Raw genomic sequence first — 23,094 nt, forward strand, 5'->3', positions numbered from 1 at the left:
AAATACGCCTATGACGTTACTTAACATCAGTTCAAATTAATGATTTAATTAATACCCGCACGTCCCCATTTTATAACGTACAATATTTGACCTTCAAACTGATTCATATCTAAATCTTAAAAATAGGGTACACAATAATATGTTATTATAATCTGTAATAGTCTCATTAAATTCAATGTCGTACGAATGTAGTAACAGATGAAAAAAAATACACCCCCGGTCAGGTAATGATAATGTTTCGCTGCTTTTATGCCCCAAGAATCTGGTAAAAAGTTAAAATATGAGGTGCACACATACGAAAGTTTCATTAATTTTTATTCTTCGATATGTGACATGTGTATGAGGAGAAACGGTAACAAGATGCGCTCCTCTATATTCATAAACGACAAAAGTAAATGTTTATCTATGCGAAACCTCCTAATTGATTCATATCCAAATCTGAAAAAAAGAGGTTTACAATGGGATTATGTAAGAAAGAATCTGTGAACGTACAACCTTTCATTAAAATCCATTCAGTGATGAAGAGTGAGTAACGAATAAGAGATGGTAACCTGCTAAACGGAAATATGAATATAGACGGAAGGACGGAAAACTTTTATTACAATATACACCAGCTATGCAATTGTGAGTATGCCAAATCATAAAATCTATTTATTCTGTTCTCATTAGAATGGTCAAGGTGTTTTGAAAACAAGTGCCAGATAAAGTTTTGTTTTGACAACAAATCCAGTAAACGGAAATTAAAATGATCTACAGGAGATGTGAAAATGAATTCAGGAACTGTGACAAATGTTCAAGCAAGGCACACGAAGCTTAAAATCGAAAAGCTCACCAAAAGGCATCTCCGATCCCTTCAAAAAACAATATTGTCTCAATATAAACTGTCGATGTTGCCCAAGTCTTAATTCGATTCCCACAATATGCATAACTATAAAATGTTTTTTTTTTTCAAAATAAACTATGTTAATTAGTTGGAGAATGCAAAATGAAAATTGTGGACGGACAAAAAATCATAATAACCTTTCAAAGTGGGGGTATAGATAAAACTTCAAATCGGAACATAATTAATAAATCGGAAAGTAAAGGATATATTTTTCTCATTGTCAAATAATGCCATTTTCTTTCAACACACGTGCACGCACTATTGACCTCCAGACAACATTTTGCGTAGGCTAACGGAAACCTAGATTGACCAGATGACTTGTGATACCATACGAGGTGATGTATTTAAGTATAAATGTCGATTTATGCTAATTTAATCACTCGCAATCTTACCATATGATCTTATCAGATAGAGAAGACTAATTCTAACAACGTTGAATAGTTTCAAAAATACAATGGAATTAAGGTAAATTGATAATTTCTTAAAAGAAACATACTAATCTCGATACAAAACTCATAAAGGCGCAGTTAAGCAATTTGCACCAAAATTAGAAAAATGAAACACTAAGACGCTAAGCATTAACGGCAAACATTAGATTTATCTGAAATTCTTTGAATGCAATATTAATGTATCTACAGATCTCCTTGTTGGCCAATGATTTTTTATGTATCTTAATCGTCCTGTCAACGTGAATTGCCTGATGAATTATTGGTCTCGATCTGATATATGTGTTATTGAAATTTATGCTTCCTTTAGTATCCTTCAATCGTGCCTATTACGTATTGACCCTATCATTGTTAACACTTCAAAACGTTTATTGACCTCATCCTACAGGTGATCAGGGTACAACATTTTCTCTTTTTTTCTAAAATAATTGATTTTTTTTCTGTCTTGGTTGATGTTTATTTAGTTTGTTAACATCCAGCGTGTTTTGAATGTATGATGAAACTGTTATTTATTTGCCTCATTATGTATGTAAATTATCTTATGAGCTTACATGGTATTCAATATATTCACCCCAATCTTTCTCCACGTGTTTATATTCTGCTCGATAGTCATATGAACACTATACACCAGTTTAAAAGGATGACTGCATTTTTACCTTAAACAAGAAATGATGTTAAGATTGAACGGCGTAGATATGATAATCAAAATGCAGTAACGTGTTTTTAGGGAATGCAAAGATTAGCGATTTTGTACTGAGTACAGAAGCCAGGACTAAATATTTTGTAATTTGTGATTGTATTTTTGACAGACCGCTACAAACGAATAAAAACGACTAATAAGAATATCGCGAAAATTACCCGATGTACTTTTTTTCAAATTCTAATGCAAGAATTAATGTAATCGTAACACAAATAAATTATTGTGTACTAAACTCTCTATATGTTTATAAGAGAAAATAAAATTTAGATGGTATATATATCTATTGTTTGGCGACGTAGTTTACGGTTTCTATTCAGCTTCCAACAAAGGGTCTTTCTGTAGCCGTACAATTAATGAAATACAAATAAAAAATAACTGCAAAACTCAATATAAAATATTCATATAGTATATAAATGGATGCAAAATTAAAAGGCAAGTGCATCGATGATAATCTTTAAACTAAAAAATAAGTAGAAATAAGATTAAATAAAAAAAATCATGTTTTTTAGATACTGCAGGCAGTAAACGTTCAAACACCAAAATAAAGCGTTAAGTTAGTTTGATGTATCAAATGGCAACATAGAAATCATTTACAGATTAATTTGATTTGTCTATTGGCAACATATAAAACATTCTGATGTGATTTTGGTTTGACTTTAATTCTGTTGGAATGTTGCCCCACGCATGCTATATCTAGTTGAATACTTGAAGAAGAAATGAGTATAAAGCACAATATCTAGGTCATTGATTACAAGTGAAGCACCAGAAAAAAAACGATGTGTATCACATTTTGCACGGATTATGACTTAGTCAGCACCCCGACTATGTTTAATGCATCAGTAACCAAATTATCGCTTCTGTTGTAATGTGAAGATATCGGAAATGTATAGATGTATCAAGTAATTAAGGTACAAATTGATGACAATGAGTATAGCTTTGATCATGTAAATTTGACCGCAATATGAATTTGTTCCGTCATGCATTTTACCACATAATTTGATATAGGGTAACGTCATTAAGTACTTACATGATTTTAAGCAATATTCAAAATATGATTGCTATAAAATATTCAAATGACTTTCATCAGGATCACCTAAGCATTAAAATAAGGCATTAATGGAACATTAGGTGCTACCCTGCCACGTGATGATGAAAAAGCACGACGGCAATATTTTTGAAATGATCTTTAACAAAAAAACAACATTTTGGATTTTGCTGAAAATTGAACTTTACCTGTGTTTAAAAGTACTTACAAACTGTGCAAAGTAAAGAAAATATTCTCTTATCCGTGCCCAAATTGTCGTGTGACGGACACGCAACTTTCCGGATGGTATAACATAATACCTAGCCAGTTGCGGGAAATAAAACACTACACGGTGAACTTGGCCCTTAAAGAATCAGTTTTGTAATAAATGCAAATTTGTTATTTTAATATAGACAAAGAGCAAAATTCTTATGTTTTTTTTATTTTTTTTAAATCCACATAATTCTTCTACCACATTTTTTATAATATAAATTCAATATCAAATTTTATATGCTGAAAGTTGTATTAATGAATTTGCAGTTGCATATTTAAACATTTTGTGAAGAAAAGAACCTGCCAAACCCCATATGGTTCAATGTCGCCAATTCTTTAGTTTCTACACAAATAGCTATAAATTAGTCCTTATGGTTTGTATGGTGAGAATAGCTACAGTTTCAGTTGTATTAATAACAACTGTAAAGACGATTTAATGATAAAAACATGTGAAGGTACCGCGGATATAGTATCTTAATTGTCATGTTCTTCTTTTTTTTTTGCACTAAGTTAACATGTGTTTTGCTTATTCGTTAAATGCCCCAGGGTTAATATTCTCGTATTAATATATATATTGACAATTACACACGTGTTATTTGTAACATAGCCAGCAGTTAAATTCCAAATCTACAATGCTGTGGTCCTTTTCACTAAAAATCGTAAGTGTACAATGAGTCGTAAGTTATGACGTCATAGTAAATCAAAGTATTGTGACATCATCACTGACGACTAATTTTACTCTTAGGATTTTTTGTGAAAAGAGCCACTGAAACGGAATATATAAGTAAAAAAACATACATAAATTGCTGAAAAAAAAAAAGATTAGTTCAAATTCAAAACTGTTTGGGAATTCTTGCTGATACAGACATTAAATCATTTAGGTTTGTGAGTTCCGTTCATAATACAGAGGCTTGGTGCCGTAACATATATATACAGCATGGTAATGTATGCAAACCGAGACTTACACTTTTATTCAAGTAAATATTCTTTGAATTTTATTTCAACTTTTACATTTATAGTATATATAATTTTGCGTTTCCTTATGAATGTTCTCAGGTGTTTGTTTATTTTATTTATTTATTTATTTAATTTTTTTATTTAATTTTTTTATTATTTTTTTTTATATGTATTACACTAATTTTCATCATTTGTCTTTCAGAAGAATATACTACAAATAGAATTGCGTTTTGATTTTTTTTCCTTAACACGTAAACAAGTTTTGAGTCTGTAGCATTATTTGAACTATTTTGTTTCATTTTTCCTCTGCATATCTGCATATATAGTGTTATCATTGTATCTACACTTATTATGTTTTTAAAGTATGGTTGTCACCCCATATATATTTTCTCATTTCTCATACTTTTGATTTTTTTCTCAGGTTCGTTAAAGCTTATCAGAACCAGAGAAAAGTTTAATTAATTATGAGAAATGTGTTACATGTAATTTGATAACTTGAACTTCATATATTTCAGCTAATTATATTATAAATATTGTTGTTGATTATATTTGGTATTTTGTTTGATACATTTAGGCGATACAGTTGTACCTACAAATGTCCCGCAAAGTGAGTATGAATTAAATTTATGTGCGAATTAAATTGATTTATCAAGGAAAATGGTCATTTAACAAAAACGTCATGCCTTTTTTATACTTATTCACACCTTGAAATGTCCACGTTTTCCATTTTGGTGTTCATGCATCGTTTATCGTGCGTTTACACATCGTTTTACCGTTTGTTTAAACGCACGATAGAAGCGTATGTATGAACGCACGATAGGAGCGTTCGTATAAACGCACGATAGAAATGTTCGTTTATTTTTGTAGATTTATTCAACTATTATTTTTATAATTTTTGCATTAATTTATATAATTATATATTTTCATTAATTGAATTTCCTATTTTTTCTCTTGTCATTATTTGTTAGTATTATTTTTTATCGTTTGTCTATCATGCGTTTGAACACTCACTGAGAGCGTTCGTTTATCGTGCGTTTGGCAAGCGTCTGGTGGAGGTTTAGATATCGTGCGCGTGGGAAACCTAAACGTCTTAATGAGTGTATTTTGCCCAAATAAATCTGTTCATACATTTTTTTCATAAAGTCAGATTTGTTACCTTCTAACTTTTGTGTTCAATCATCGAAAACGAATCTCTGCGTAATATCCTTTCTAAAGGTCCCAAGTACCGTGGACCACGCTCCATAAATTAGAATAAAACTTTAAAGTTCCTATGGATGCCGTCGACAACAAGAAGAGATTGACTCCCTGTCAGAGTGGTTAAAGGCCGTGAGGTCTTTAATTTTGAAACGAATGAAAGTTTTAAGTAGGTCAATGAGTGCCAAAGCTACATCAGTTTTTAAAGACCCCAATGTAGTAAAAACATTGTCTACTACTATACATGAAAAATATGTTGTCGTACCAGCAGACAAATCCCAAAACAACATCGTTTTACATCAAATGTTTATTAACAAAGCTAGACGTAGAAAATAATAGCAGTGATAAGACCTATACTGCTACCACACTCTCCAAAGAAGAGAGTGTGGAAAACCACAAATCTGTGCTATCCTCTTTTGGTCTCTCTACCAAGGACGATGATTGTGATTTACCGTCTATCTACTGGATTCCTAAACTCCACAATAATCCATACAAACAACGTTTCATAGATTGTTCTGCAAAATGTACCATCAAACCTCTTTCAAAACCTTTAACTTCTATACTCACAACTGTCAAAGTGGGGTCAGAAGTCTTACCGCAACACTTGTTACTCCAGAACTGGTATTTATTTAATGTGGATCCTGAAAAATTCGAAAGATCTTTTGGAGACAATCAGTTCAAGACTTTTATCTGAATATAATAGCATTAAAACCTATGATTTTTCTACACTGTATACTTTTATTCCCCATACTCAGTTAAAATCGTTTTTTTTTTTTAAAAAGATGGTACACCTAGATACAAATATGTAGTTCTTGGTAGGGATTCCTCATACTTTGTAAGACATAATTCCAAATCATCTTCCAAATATACAGAGGAAGATGTTTACAAAATTCTGAAATTTTTAATCGACAGCATATTTGTCCAGTTTGGTGGACGTGCTTTTCAACAAACGGTCGGCATTCCAATGGGAACATATTGTGCTCCTTTACTTGCTGATCTATTCAGTAATGGATCATATGTGAAGTGTCTACTCATTAGGCTGGAGATGTTGATACTTTCCACTAGAAGATGTGAAATTCATCACGATTGGTCATCAATTTTTTATTTCTTTTTTTTTTTTTTTTGCGCCCAACCGACATGCTCAAAATTTGAATTTTGAGTTAAATATATTAAATAGTTTTAATAGCATTGCAGTGTCATTTACATAGTTATATCCATCATTTCGAATTCTATAGTACAAATTTTAGTATCATTAAGTAAGGTTTTCCATATTGGCTAGCCGAGGCCCAATAACTCAGCCAATACGGAAAACCTTACACAATTATATCTTTATTGACTAAATTGTCCAATACGTCATATTCGACTAAGCCAATATGGATTTTAACCAGGCCAATATCACATAGTAGACGAGTAAAAGCCGTATTGAACAACTTAATACCATATGGGTCGGCTGAATTCCCTACTGGCGCTCTTCCGTTTTATGTATTGTATTAACAGTTGTTATGATATTTAGGCTTTAGGAACTTAGTCAATTTATAATCTATATCTCTTATAAACAGGGGTTATATAAAAAAAACCCCTCATGTTAATTCATGTTTACTTTAACATTTCATACAAAATATCAGAAAGATGTAGGCTTGCCAACCATAAATCACATATTGGGTGATTTTTAGCTACATTTCTGCTTAATTTTCTGTGCGATTCGGTCAATGTTATACTCAATATTATAAATATGATAGAGTGTCATAGTAGCAAAAAAACGTATTCATACAACCCAGATACTATTAAAGAGTGATAAATTTTACTCGTGTTTAAATGTAATTGTTTTGAAAACAAGGGGCAACATAATTTTAATTACACTGAACAGTTTTTCATAGTAAGTTTAAATGCTGAGAATATTTTACTGTTTTGATATTGCGAAAACATTTTTGAAATCCCCTCTTCTCTTAGAAGTGAAGCTAATTTGACAGCATCTTCGCCTTTTTAAGAAAACCAGTGTACAAATTGCATGTAAGACGGTAACGGATCAATACATGATTTTTATTCGTGAATGAGGATAAAAAATACGTTTTTGGGCAACAATTTCTTAAACTTCTTTCTACCGTCTGCAATAAAATCTGGCACAGACGCCAAAACTTCTAAGAGGTGTCAAAATCGATTTTGACCGTTTTAAAGATTTGATGTTATTTTATTTCATTTTTTACGTTGACAAAATATTTCTTCCGTTTCATATGCCTAGCAACAAAACTCAGAAGTCACAAGATCGGTAAATTAATTCCCATAAGGGTACGTTAATTCTGGGTAATCTCAGAAATCACGAATTGTAAAGTGTCTACTCCGTAGGCTGGAGATGTTGGTAGCTTCTACTAGCAAATGAGAAGTTTTCAATTGAAACTTGAGATCTTCATGTTTGGTTTTAAATTATAAATGTTTAATATCTAGCGATGTACTCAATGTCATGAAAAGTAAAATAGCCATTAATAAGGTTTGTTGCCGTACACACTTACTCCACTTACATTTTGACCGATTAGTTTGCTCAAAATTTAAAATACGACTGAAATCTACATAATTTGTGGAATTTTTTTTTTGTATAACCTATTGATTTTCATACATGATCATTCAAAATTGAAATAATTTGAGTTTTAAATTGTAGGTGTCCTAAATTTGAACATCTGCCATCTATTTGTAAAACAGTAATATTAAAAGGACAATGTTGTGGACATGTTATTGGTAATTCAACACTACAGAATCAACAGGAGGAACTGGTTAGTTAACAAGCTCCAAACTGTAACAAACCGTTTTTTTTTCTCCTATACATTCCATTACAGTCAAGTCTTTTTTTTTATTTCATAGTCAGAAATCAAAACATATTTGTTTAACTATCATATACATGTTACATTTTAATCGTTCAATTTTTCCTTTGTTTTAACATTTCTTTGGACTTCTGAAAAGACTTAATGCAGCGTGTAGAATGAGTATCGAAAGTTGGACGCTTATCGGAGCATTCTTTATACACACGTAACGAATGACACCTATATTTCTTGTATGTGTATTTCTACCTGAGGTGAATATAACTAATATTGTGTTAGTATGGATATACTGTCGTCGTGCACGGTGCACGTCTTCGAAATAAAATTAAGCATAGATTTCGATTTGCTGTACTAGTTGGTTCAATATGTGTTATTATTTTTCGAATTCAAATACTGTAACGCTTTGAATAAAGAGTACATGGTAAAAACAATACAGTGAGTTTTTGCCATTTTCTATTCAATTGAGTTTTGTTTGAAATTTTTTGTGTATTTCTTCATAACTGATTATTCGTTTTATTCTTCAGATGACTGTTTTACCAGGGTGAACATTACAAACAAAACGATACTTGGATAGATGACTGTAACAAAAATGCACATGTGAGATTGAAAACAGGTTTTTACATGTGTAGAGATTTGTAAGTAAAATCAATTCGTTCATCTCCTTTATATCATTTCAACAAAAAAAGGGATAACAATATTTCTTTTGTTTTCAAATTCGACTTGTCATTTATTCTAAATTATTCATATTCTACATCTGATTTACCACAAGTATAATAGTGGAAATACTCAGATCTATTTCTTTTTAATCGATATTTGGATTTGAGATTCTATTGAATTAATCTACCCGTGTCTTTTGCATATGTAAAATTAAACGCTGACCGAACATAATAACATCTAAAATGAACTGTCCTGTACTACCATACATCGTGTACTACGTTACAGCCCCAGCTTAATCCTACGAGGAGGAATGATCCGGCCAGCGAAAGCTATATTTTTATATAGCCTAGCTGGCCGAGTGGTCTAGGGCGCTGGACTTGGTGCGGGCGGTGTTGCCATAGATGTCACAGCGGTACGATTACTAATTATATATATATATACAACGTCTCAGAATGTGACGAGTCTATTCTCTACACTGCTCCATCGGATCAAATTGATACCGGGAAGATAACGCAAACTTATAGAAGGGTCTGAAAAATTCCCAACGATGTTAGAACTGTCAAATTTGCGTAGCAAATTTTTGTCGTGCACTCCGCGGGACTCGAACTCGTACCGCTGTGACATCTATGGCAACACCGCCTGCACTAAGTCCAGCGCCCTAGAACACTCGGCCAGCTAGGCTATATAAAATATAGCTTTCGCTGGCCGGGTGATTCCTCCTCGTAGGATTAATCTAGGGTTGTACCATACATCGTGTACTAAGTTACAGCCCTAGATTAATCCTACGAGGAGGAATCACCCGGCAGAAGCGACGAATTCCGCTCTTTCGAGTGCTTCACGTTCGTTAAAAAAGCCGGTTTTCATTTACATATTATCTTAACCTTTATTTTATACATAAAAGAAAATCAATACTGCTTGAAAGTGGAACCAATCATTTGTCATTACTTCATAACCTTTTTTTCTAAAATACTTATTGTTAATATCTTCTGAAAAAAAAAAGATCATAATGTTATATCAGTGTATACTTGATGTATAATGAAACCTGTTAAAACTGAATCCTCAATTTTAAATTGTTTCGTTTTAGACAGGTGCGTTGTGTACCGAAGTTTGATATACAATTGATTTTAAGAGACTGTTAAAATGTCTACTATAGACAGGGGGTTGGATTATTCACAGATCAGTTTTGACAGGTACATGTAGCACCGTATTTTACCCTAACGCCGGTATCTTTACTTGTTCATTGGTGAAGTTAAATCCCATGTAGCGTTTTGAGTTATCCTTATCCTTGAAAAAAATATGTAAAAAGCAAAATGTTTATAAGATGACAAAAATAGTCAGAAAAACTACTAATTCAATTGTGTATGCCTCCTCCTATTTATAAATCAATTTATCACCAAAAACTTTTCCTAGACTACAACTTATTCTGTTCAAAAACTATACCATTTATTTAATTTTTCAGATCAAAGTCATTGTGGAGTATCTCAAAAGAGGAAACGCAAAATATCCAGTATTTGACAGATTCACAATACTTTCAAATGAGTCCAACTAAAGTGAATTTGTACCATATCAAGTCTATTTGGATAAATAGACTGCTTTATTAAATTATTCAATATTTCTAATCATATCATATCAGGCGCTTTATTAACAATTTTAATACATGTAATTATAATAAGTATTATTGTAATGTTAGTGCTGCAAAATGGTGAAAGGGTACACGGGTATACCTATGAATACTGTTTTACGCGTAATAGATAGATATTAATGTACATGGAAATATATTGAAGTTGACTAAGGGTAAGTGCAAGAGAAGGGCTATTATCTTTTATCCAACTTACTATACAATGTTTTAATATCACCATGTTTTACATTAAATTATGAACTAACTCAGTAATGCCATCCACTTGTTAAAAAATAGAGCTAGTGTGTATTAAACATTTTGTCGTGAAATCTGATAATTGGTCTGTCTACAAAAGTGTCTAATATTATCGGTATGATGAATTTTGTTCCGAAAACTTATTTCTTATCACTATTACATATTCAAATTACACATTTCTTACCACGTTTGTTATATCCATATGGTCTAGTTGAATTTGTCCATCACCGACGCCCACTACTATCCTCTTCTCAGAGTATTCACGTCCCTATGCCGCATCAATATTCATCGAAAATCCCGCATGGTTATCAGTCCTAAATCAATGTTGTGAAAAAAGTAAAAGCTTTTTTTACTGAAAAAATTAAGTTCTCTTATATCAGATAAAAGAAATAACTGAGTTTAGTAGACATGTCTAGAATTTAAAATCCGGATTTACTTGGAAGAGAATATGGCTCATACATGAAATACGTATAATACTGCTTAGAAAAGTATGAATGTACCTTGTTTTGTTATAACAACACGAAATTAAGTCTTCCATTCCAAAGGATAAAACATAGAATTATTATATGTATGCATAATAATAATGTATTCGGAAATAGCAAACTAAATATCAATCGATCTTCTGTTTAGAGTTAAGTGTTTTAATAGTTAAAATTCAGATTAAATAAAAATCGAGAAGAGATTCTCTCCCTCTCTTGGTTTAATTTAATTAAGAAAGTTAACTACATGTTTACAAGTAAACCTGTACTGAATGTACTTTTATATCGGAAAAATACAAACCAAATACCAACTTCGCTGAAGATCAATATCAGCTTGTCGTGTTTTAGGTGACCCACGTGGTGTTTTGTCTTTAGTTGACGCGCGTTCTATATGCCATTTGTATTCTACTATAACAAGCGCAATCTGCAAAAGAAGAAACAAATTATATTAACATAATGTTAGTTGTTTTATGTTTTGTTTTTTTTATCACAATTTCTAACATGAAAATAGATTTGAACTTATCGATATATTCATGTACATATACTTTCAAATAAACAGTAAGCATATTTAAACATATCTAATTTCTAAAGCTCTGGTACACTGGGATGAGATATGGGATGGTGAATAAGGATTCGAGTTAGGGTTAGTAAATTGTAAATTGAAACGAATGGGGAAAAAGACTTTGGAACACAAAGAATATAGTTAATGAAATGATCACAAATTCAAAACATTTATATTTAAAACCGTAAAATGATAATAAAATCCAATGCGATTTGAATAACATGATGAATGGTGGGAGAGGGTGGAATGCATGGCATATGATGTTATGTATACCAAGCAAGGCCTATAACCAAATTATAAAAAAACAAACAAACAAACCTATGATAGTAAACATACGCTTTATCTCTTAGCCTGTATTTGGTTCAAGAAAGCCTTCAATATATGACAATGTTTTCAACTTTGAACTCCATTGATTAATATTAGCATTGATTACAAAACGATGGAATGACAGAAAAGGCTTAACCCTCATATGTAAGCTAACAAACCAGTAAAGGGAAATAACCCTTTAAAGGTTATCAATACATTATTAAGGTCTAATTTTAGATTTTTTATCTGATAATCTAGTTATAATCTTACATGAAGTTACATCTAACTCCTTGGAATTTAAAGAAGCCGAAATCGCCGAATGGTACCGAGTAAGAAAACAAACTAAACTGTTAATCAGTTTAAGTTTGTTGTATAAAACATGCGCATACGGCCATTATTTATGATTATCTCTATCTCAGATCCTGCAGATTTGTTCGTACTTAATTCTCTAACCTTTAACTTCGACCTCCTATAGGTTAAACCAGCCTAATTTAATTACTGCACTGTTTCTTTTCTTCTTTGGAAAATATTTGTTGTCTTTCCTTTGGATTTGTCTAATACTAATTCATAGTGGTTTTTTTTTTTTCAATCAAGTCAAACTGAAATGCATTAGTTAAGTATCAATTAACTAATTACTCTTATTATAAAGTTACCAGCAAATTATTAAAAACTCAGTTCTTGTCCTTAAGGGTGAATATGATTTTTTGTTTCATGTAAAACAGACAGTTAGAAAAAAAATAACTCATTTACCACGTATAAGCACTCAGCAGATATCTAACTACATGTACAAATGGTTATTGAAGAATTTAAAAAAAAAAAAAAAACCTTTCTTTTGTAGAGGATTAAAATCAGACTTCCGTATTTGATACAAAAACTGTAATGATATCATTTAAATTATTCATTTCGTCAGTAACTTGATTAAAATTTAAAAAAGCGATATTGAAATAACAACATTACAAATTATCCCAAAAACATGGAATGTAATATGAATGTAGGCTTCGTCTGTGAAGGACGGAAATATTTATACTCAAGTACTACTTGACAAGGCACAGCTATGTTGTTATATCAATTATGTCTCGACTAGCGGGAATATGCGAAACTGAATATAACAAACGCGTTGCTTCTACATTTAAGGGTAAAAAGAATGCAAATGACATATCCGATGTAAGTAACTGGTAACAGAACAATTTTTTGTCATACATGTTTTAGAGCATCTGCAAAATATAGAACGTCATTACCCCGTTCTTAAACACGAAATGTTAATATTTAACCAGTCTCCCCATCTTAAACCTTGGATACTTTGCTACAATTGGTTCGACTTGTCACTCCTGGTTGAACTTTGATTATAATATCGTCAGCATCTTAAGTTGATTCAACGTCGGTAAGAACTACAGCAATAAATATCACACAACTGGCGACTTGCATTGTTATTATTTCAAATCTGTTTCATAAATTATAGAAAGGAATTTGAAATATCAGGTACTGTGAAGTCATTGTATGTACTATTTTTAATACCCTAAATAACATTGCATATTTGCTACAATGAATTATCAAATGTATCGTAGATATTATTTTACAGCATACCTTATAACTTTTAATTAAATTTAAATAGTGCATGACAAAAAGTAAGGCAATAATTTTAATAAATCCTTTAAAAAATCGCAAACCTTAGGGTATAAGTTTCATGAAATCTATTTGGATGACATATGTTTTTAATTAAAGTTAAAGTAAAATTTCAAATTATTTTCACCATCTTTAAGAAAAATAGAAACATGGATAATGACAAAAGTATTATGTATTATAGGCCTTACACTTATAAACTTTAATATTGTTTGTTGTAATCTATTAAACAGATTTTAAATTCCGAAAGTTTGAGTACATTCATTATCATCAAAATCGACAATAAGAGTAATCAATGGAACCAAGATTCCAGCGGAAACCAAACGAATATAATCCAGGGACAAAGAGCAGACATGAAAAAACAGACACACACAACAACAAAACATAAAATTGCCAAGATGATATATTCAAAGTAACAAAAGTAATGGAGCACTTCACTAAAAACTGTGAGCATGGACCAGGTGCACCAGTAGGGTAAGCGTCCTCTGCTTTCCATAAATTCCTGCTGAGTTGCTTAAGTAATTTCGGAAATCAATTTGTATCTTTTTTATCATTGTGTAAAAATATAGGTCTGTATTAAACAAGAAACTCTTACCCAGAAATTATTTTCTTCAAATAAGTTGAAAACAAAACTTGACCGATTGTTATAGCAAAAGATCTAAATTAAAATTAATTTATGATAATTATAAGTTTCATTAGATACTTGTTCTTGTCAATATAATTACTAGTACATAATTTGAGGTAGATGAATATTCTCACGCAAGTCCGGCTATATTGAATGTTAATATTTTCGATTGTACTCATTTTCTGCTAAAAAATTAACGTGCTGTCGCGTTAGTTTGTTCATCTACATATACTTTTTATTTCTTTTTTTAATCTTCAAGTTTTTGTTTTAGCCTTGTGCTTGCCTATATCGCATCAGATTGTTTAGATCAAGTTTAAGATCAAATTCATGTTCGATATATAATTTATTAAAGGCGCATGTTTGTGGTTCTTTTAATTAATTATTTTGCCCTTATGTCAATAGTGTTTGACAAGGTTGATCATTTGTGTGTCTAAATTTCGTTATTTGAATTTACTTGAAGACCTGTTATTGTTCTGATACCGTGGCTATTATTACCTTTTGTTGTCAGGGCCTTTGAGATTAAAATGGTTGATTTATTGATTGATTGTTGGGGTTTAACGCCCGAGCAGCAATATTTCAGCTATATTTCAAGCAATTAACATGAAATGGATGATCAAATGAACATGAAATAATGATTAAATGCAAATGGGATGGACACATAATTTGGATAATGGGATCGTCAAATTCTGATTGCCACTGCATATTGGGAGAAGTGGATAGGATCGGGCAATTTAGCCCTCTGTGGCGGCGCCCTATGGTTCCTACTCCGCAGAATTGTACTTTAACGTGTGAGCAACTTGGCATATTTCCAAACACGTTGCACCACTATGGTTTACGGTCAGGTTTTCCGTTTTATGGCCTGACGACCCCAGCATGAAATATGCCAGGATTAACCCGTTCCACTACCTGCGACACACAACCCAGTTACTATGTGGGCAGAGCACCCTAGCCCCTGCACCAAGGTTCTAAGCACTATTTAGTCGCCTTTTACAAGCTTATCGCTGCTGTTGGCCTATTTCGACACCCGGACCCACACAGAGCCCTTTAAAGAGGGGTTTACACATATTGGAGACCTTTTTGGTGATCTTAGTAAGTATTTACTATTTTTATACAGGTTATACAATGGTGCATTTGTTACGTTTTTCAGTATATGTTCTTTGTTTGGGTTTGATGATGGAAAAATTCGTTGAAAAAAGAACTTCTAAGAACTTAAGTCACATTGGTAATCTTGCAAAAAACGTTTAATATACGTTGTGCAAACGGTTTCCGAATATCCTAGAAAGGTGCATTACTAAATATTTTCGGTTGAAGCTTTCAAACCTTGATTATATATATTAAGTTAGATTTCGTGAAAAAAATGAAATATCTAACAAAACGTAGTTCAATCTAGAATGAGACTGGTAGAAATATTTCGCATATATACAACAACAGAGATATTGAGTATTCAGTTTTTCACATTAGAACGGAACTGACACATTTATATTCGCGATCGATTAATTTCTGTTGATTTCGAGAGAAAAACAAATACAAAGATGTCGCCGTTTTATTCTTCTGAAACATATTTTTAGTTTATTTTTTGTCACTCAAAGTCAATAGAATATTGACATTGTCTGTTACTATTCAGTTGCTATTGAGTTCGCTTTGATACCAAAAGACAATCTTGATGCTTAACTATAGCAACGTAAATCGATGGAGCTTCAAACCTAGCTTTTAACCGTACAAAACTGATGCCAACCGTACAATTCGAGATTTGTTGGTTCAATTTAAAAAAAAGTAAACTACGACGTTTAGTACAGTGATCACACAGTTCTACATCTGAATGTATTAGACGCACACAGCGAGAAAATGCGTCGGTTTTCTATTTTAAGGATAGCTCATGTTCTCATGTAGAACTTTATATGGACAAGTTTAAAAGAACAAGATTATCATTCGTCAGCATGTCACGATTTGTACACTTAGGTATGCAGCATAGCTTTCTAGTGACTTGAGATACGTATGGTATTGATTTTAATATATTTTAAGGAGAAATGGTATCCAGAGCTATACGATATGCGATATTGTTATGTGTACTGTATTAAGTGTTTGTTTTTGTATTTGTTTGTGTAATTTTTATTTTGTAATACTTTCTGATATGAAATTAAATAAACCCAGAATTTAAAGTGGTCTTCAGTATTTTTGCTGAGTATACCAGAAAATAAAAAATACTCTTGATTCAGGTACAGCTCAAAAAGGGGGTTATCATGTTTCCTAGATAGTTCTGAAGAGAAAATAGAAGGATAATAATAGAATTGAAAAATCTAATGAAAACAAACAACATGTTATTTCTTTTTACAATTTCAAAAACAAACGAAATACTCGCTCTAAGTTATATACAACTTATTTGTAGTGAAATAATACTCCAACAGCATGCATAGTTTTCTATTCTATTATCTTTCTTTGCACACAAATATATATCAATTTGATACAATGTTTTTAAATTATAGTTCTTTTCACAAAACTATGTTTGGGAAGTATCGTCATCGTACAACAATTCTTTACACTTAAGTGTTAATCGATTGATTTAATTTCAATCGATTCTGTCAAATGGTTGTCACAATTGTGGTTCCATCCTTCGTTAGGCAAGACAAAAGTAATTTGTTACGGTAAAGGGGTAAAATTGAAAAAAGACTCTCTCTCTCTCTCTCTCTCTCTCTCTCTCTCTCTCTCTCTCTCTCTCTCTCTTCCATTATTGTATTTTGTAAAAAAAAAATTAGCTCAATTTGCTCGGCGGGTGTTTCTAGAAAAAACAGAGGACGCTTACCCTACCGGTGCACCTGGTCCATGCTCCCAGTTTTTAGTGGAGTCCGAGTTGCTCATTTACTTTTGTTACTTTGTATGTATGATTTTAGTTACTTTATGTTCTTTGTTGTGTATGTCTGTTTTCCATGTCTGGTCTTTGTCCCTGGATTACATTCTTTTGATTACCGCTATAACCTTGGTTCCCTTGATTACTCTTGCAAGATTATACAATTTTATCAGTAATGAAAATATACATTCTCAACAAAATCATGACATTGCGCTTAAGTATCAAATTTTAGAGACGGTGACACTTACAACTTTCTACTACTTATCCAAGTTATAATTACACTTTATGAAAGAGAATTTTTTCACGTTTTACTGTCTATTAGAATAGTCATCTAGTTTGAGTTGAATTGAATTATTGTAGCAGGAACAGGCAGTGTTATTTTTTTTCTGAATTGAAAAAAATTGATTATGACTATCATAAAATCAAAACAGTTAGTATTTAATATTAAAATGTGTTGTTTTTCTTTTAATCAGAATACCTATTTCGATATTTACAATTCTTGAATATAGATAGCAATGAATATTTTTGCTATGAATGCATATTTAAATGCAAAGTCATTAAAATTTAGTTATAACATTTTTTAAAGTTTGAATACAATGGTTCAATTTCATTTGTTTTCATATGATAACGTGAATTATGACTGTTTTGATGTTCTTTCTTTCTACAATTAGTAAGCAGAATAAAAGCTTGTTAAAGAGTCTCTCGCTAAATTGTGAGTTAATAGGGTTGACAGAGTAATCAAGGGAACAAAGGTTCGATCGAAAATAAAAAGAATATATTCCTGGGATAAAGGCTAGACAGGGAAAACAGATACACACAATAAAGAACATGAAATTAACAAAAATAACAATTATAAAGATACAGAAGGAAATGAAAAGCCAATAAAACCCAGGAGCATTGACCAAGTAAACAGAAAGAGTTGGAATTCTCTAATTGTCTAGAAACGCACGCTTAGGTTCTTTTAAAATGTCACTTCCAGGATAAAGGAAAGAGAAAAGGATTACTATCATAAAACGAAAAAAAATCAGTTTTCATGTTGTAGATGGTTACAGCATAACCATGCACGAATTTATCATAACACTGATTGTGGTGATTACTTTAATCCACTCGAAACATAACCCTTTGTCAGAAGCAAAATTGTGAGAGGTACAAAAAATCTAACAAGTTTTGACAAGCTCTTAACTGAAGTGATCTTCGGAAAATCTATTATAGTCTAGATATGCACCAATCATACCGAATTCCTGCACAGATGGTATGTGAGCTACTTCATTCAAAAATCATTCTGTTTAACCCCACCTCAATATGCAAATCAGTTCTGTTCGCCGGAAACAGCTTCGCTTATTCGTATTGGGTATAGTGGTCATGCTCTGTTACATTTTACATCTGGTATGGAAACTAGGAGCATGAATTTGGTCCACCGGTAAAACAAACATCCAAGGTTTTCCTAGAAACAAACTCCGAGTTGCACATAAAATGTCAAGTCCGGGGTATACGGGAGAGGAAAAGAGAACTATGACACGGTGAACAAATTACATGTACTTCTCATGGTGCAGATGGCACGCGTTCATGAAGTTAAAACTACTGTATACACTTCAGCCTTTTTTCAGTTGTAGTTTTAACAATTTGTCTATTACTGATTAATTCCTTTCAAATAAACTTTCTATTCGATTCATCTTGTTCTGTACTACAATTATAATAATACTATTTCTAGTTCTTCCTTTCGATATCGAAATATTTCCATTTGTTGTTGAAAAGCTAAAATACCATGATTTCCCGCTATACTTCTACCCTACTTCGAGTGAAAGAAAGTTCCAAATGAAACGTCACAACTGGTACCCAATATCAGAAATGCCACCAAAAATATTGAATTGGCAGGGATCCAGATATTTTGCGGGAAATGATTTGTTCTTCAATTTTGAGGTAAAATCTCAAAATAACCATAGATGTTTGTTGGGGTTTAACGTCCGAGCAGCAATATTTCAGCTATATTCAGACGATTAACATGAAATTGATGACAAAATGAACATGAAACGATGATGAAATGAAAAAGAGATGCGACACTAGGACAATGGGGTCGACAAACTTTGATAGCCACTGAAAATAGGGAGAAGTGGGTAGGGTCGGGCAATTTAGCCTCCTGTGGCGGAGCCCTATGGTTCCTACTCCGGGAGAATACCACAGTAGGGTTCTTTAACGTGCGAGGAACGTGGCATCTTTCCCAACACGGTGCACCACTATGGTTTGCGGTCAGGTTTTCCGTATTATAGCCTGACAACCCCAGCATGTAACACGCCAGGGGTACCCCATTCCACCACCTGGGGCACACATCCCAGTTGCTCTGTGAGCAGAGCCCCCTAGCCCCCGGCTAGGGTTCTGAGCACTATTTAGTCGCCTTTTACGACAAGCTTAGCGCTGCTGCAGGCCTATTCGTTTAACACCCGGACCTGCACGGGTCGAAAATAACCATAGAAACAAGATAGTGGATGAACATATTTACAGTACAAACTGCGTGTAGAAAAATAAAAATTAAAATATTTCGATCTTGGAGGCAAGAATGAGAAATAAGTTTATCAAAATTCTAGTACTGAACGACATAAATTAAATGGCAAGTATTTGAAAAAAGTTTTATTAGCGATCAAAACAATTCATTTAGAAATAAACTGAAAACAAGCTGAGATTAATTGTAATATAATGATAAATTCAACCTCGTTTCAATTTAACATGGATACTGAATCCATCACCTTTGTCGTATAGTTTGATCAATAGTTATCCTCTCCAATCTTATCTTATCTAAATGTAGGTAAAGATATGAGGCTGAATCAACCAAGCTTGTTGTATCCTTTATCTTCAGTTCTTTGGGATAGATGTGATGTATAAAATCCCCCCAAAAAAATAGGATTATGTAAGAGGTAAAACAATCAATATAACGTTCGACAAAAAAAACATGTTGTAAAAGATTACGGATAACAGTATTTGCTCATCTTGATTTGGATTTGCTAATTATGTACTCCACTCGAGTGCTAAACAATAATTGTCATTCTACGAAAATATCTAACAGTGCTGTGCATTACTGATCTCCTTACCACTTTATGAATAAACCAGTGTCCATATGTGAGGTACAAATAGAAATTACATCTATAAATTGCTAAAAAAAAACATTTTCATATGAGTAAAATTTTGATTTGTGATTTCAAGGCGAAGATAGTTGAAAAAAAAACAATTCATTGTAAACTAAAACATTACAAATTATCAGAAATTCGCCAAATTTTCTGCTTTATTATTACCCTTCTGACAAACATGATATCGCTGCTGAGTTAAACACCTACAAATAGCGACATCAATCAGACAATCGATTGGAAATCTGCGGAAAAAAACAATGCCGGAAATACCAAAAAAGGGAACAGCACAGAGTAAATAACCAGCATGAATTCCATAGAAAACAGGGTAGAGTTCTTGACTAGCTCATGGCAACAAATCTCAAAGAAATAAGTACACATCATAGTTTGTCTGTGTACAATCACCATATGCTTTTTGGGACATTGTTATCAATTGACCACGAATAAGCAAAATTCGCCTTTGTTGTTTTGCAAAGAGCAAAATAATACCCACTTGAAAAATTCGTTAGAAGTATATTTTATACATTAGAAGTGGTTCTTGCTTTGCGAACATATTTTTTTTAAGTATTCGTAAATATTCGTAACATCCGTTGTAACTAAAATCAAAGTTTTTGAAGTAAGATTCCAAAACCTGAAATCCTATTCTGAAATAGCTGATATTTTATATGACATTCTCTTTGTAAGCAACGTAAATAATGAAATTAAATTAATAGACACAAATTTGCTTACTTCTCGATCCTTTCCAAAAGCAAAAAAAAAAAACACATTTGAAGGGTTAATATAATATAATATAATAACATTAAACATGTTACCTTGTCAATTGTTAACAGCCTTCATACTAACCAGCGTTCAAATCTTAAGTTCATAATTTTGAATCAACATTTAGTTTGCAAGAAAAAAACACCTACGTGAAAAACATCATTCACATGTCTTTAGACAAAAAACTTATATTAATTTGCATGTTAGTGAAATGAGAAAAAAAAAGGAAATATTTATTTCATTTTAAGTGAAATGCACTTAACAAAATATATTTGTCCAGGTATAATATTTCAAAAAACAGAAACACAACTCATCGCTTTGTTATACTGAAAACAACTGTCGCCTTTGACTAAAATAAATTTACGAACGAAAATCAATGATAAGCAAATGTGTAGATAGAAAACCCTTACAAATATGCATGGGAGGGAACTGCGCTGAAAATATTTTGTTTTTCATATGAAAAAACTTAAATATCTACGTTTAACTCACTTATTAGTAATGCTGGAAATATGCCATGGTTTTTTTATTATTGTTCTCTGTTTAATGTCTTGAAAGAAGTTTTAATTCTTTTGTGCGATTTTAGTTTTATTGTGTTTGTAATTGAAGTGGTTTTGTATTGGGTGAAATGTTTTTATGTTTTGTATGTTTATTCTATTCTACCTTAATCTATGCTATTCTCGTTTGGTATTTCTATCACAAACGACCATTATGATCTACCGTTGATTCCTAAACTCCACAAGAACCCATACAAACAACGCTACATAGCTGGATCTCTTTCAAAATTTTTAACTTTTGTTCTCGCAGTTGTCAAAGAGGGTCCCCAATCCTACTACGACACTTGTTACCTCCGTAATGTTATTTATTCGATGTGGATTGAAAGACCTTCTGGTAATACTTAATTCAATATTACTATCAGACTACAATAGCACTACATGTAACGCTCTGTATTTCTATTCCCCGTACTCAGTTAAAATCCCGACTCAAAATCATTATACAATGTTTTTACTCCAAATAAAAATATGGTACACCTAGATATAAGCATTTAGTTTTTAGTAGAGATTTCCTTATATTTTTTTTAAAAAAACAATTCCATATCATCTCCCAATTGTATTCAAGGAGTTGTTTTCAAAATACTAGAATTTTTTATCGACAACAAATGTGTCCAGTATGGTGAACGCGTTATTCAACAGACAGTTAGCATTCCTATGAACAAATTGTGCTTCTTAACTTGATGTCCTTTTCCTTTACTCATATGTTGCTGACTTTAAAGCCGATCTGATCCAAAAAAAGAAAGATAGTTTAGCTAGGTCCTTTAATCTGAGTCTCCGCTATAGAGATGACGTATTATTTTTACACAATCTTACCTTTGGGAATTTTCACATCGCATCACCCCCAAAAACTTGAGATAAAGGATACAACAAACACTGTGAAGTTTGCCTATATAAATATATGAACTTGAACTTCTAAAGTTATGCAAAAATAAATTCGTGAAAGCTTTCAATATTCATTGGATACAAAAATAAAACTTAAACCTTTGACATAAATGTGTTAATTGTGTATTCTGAATAGCAATTGGTCATAACACCCTTCGTTCAATTCTTCTCCTGTGATATCTTCGACTGATGATTTTTTTTGGTTTTATTTTGTTTTGTTTTTTTGTTTTTGTTTTTTTTTTTTTTGTTTGTTTGTTTGTTTGTTTGTTTGTTTGTTTTTTTTTTTTTTTTGGTTTTTTTTGGGGAGGGGGGGTGATTAATCAACGGATATTGCACATCCTTAAATACGATCCTATGAAACATCAGAACTACTTCAAATATCAGTCAAATACATACTTTAAAAATGTAAGACCGAAGTTTAATCTACACACGGGGATAACAAATCAATTGAATATTTAAGTTGCAGTTGTTATAAAAACAAATCAGACAGTGGCAATTCTTGCATGTAAAAAAAACCCACATTTTACTTAAT

General features: G+C 32.0%; 1 long non-coding RNA gene across 2 annotated transcripts; it reads right to left on the reverse strand.

Moving 5' to 3' along the window:
* Window positions 1-265: 265 nt before the first annotated feature.
* LOC148603500 (uncharacterized) lies at window positions 266-21,296 on the reverse strand. Of its 2 annotated transcripts, XR_015916616.1 has the most exons (5): window positions 21,183-21,296; window positions 11,598-11,720; window positions 11,002-11,131; window positions 1,881-10,228; window positions 266-438 (listed from the first exon to the last, which is right to left on the reverse strand). It is a non-coding gene; the product is annotated as an uncharacterized LOC148603500 (long non-coding RNA). The 2 variants fall into 2 exon arrangements; XR_015916615.1 differs by having other exon boundaries at window positions 1,881-11,131.
* Window positions 21,297-23,094: the final 1,798 nt, after the last annotated feature.

The sequence above is a fragment of the Perna viridis genome, chromosome 11, assembly GCF_037379345.1.
Source record: "Perna viridis isolate PV_CMFRI_1.1 ecotype Kerala chromosome 11, ASM3737934v1, whole genome shotgun sequence".
In the NCBI taxonomy this organism is placed as follows: domain Eukaryota; kingdom Metazoa; phylum Mollusca; class Bivalvia; order Mytilida; family Mytilidae; genus Perna; species Perna viridis.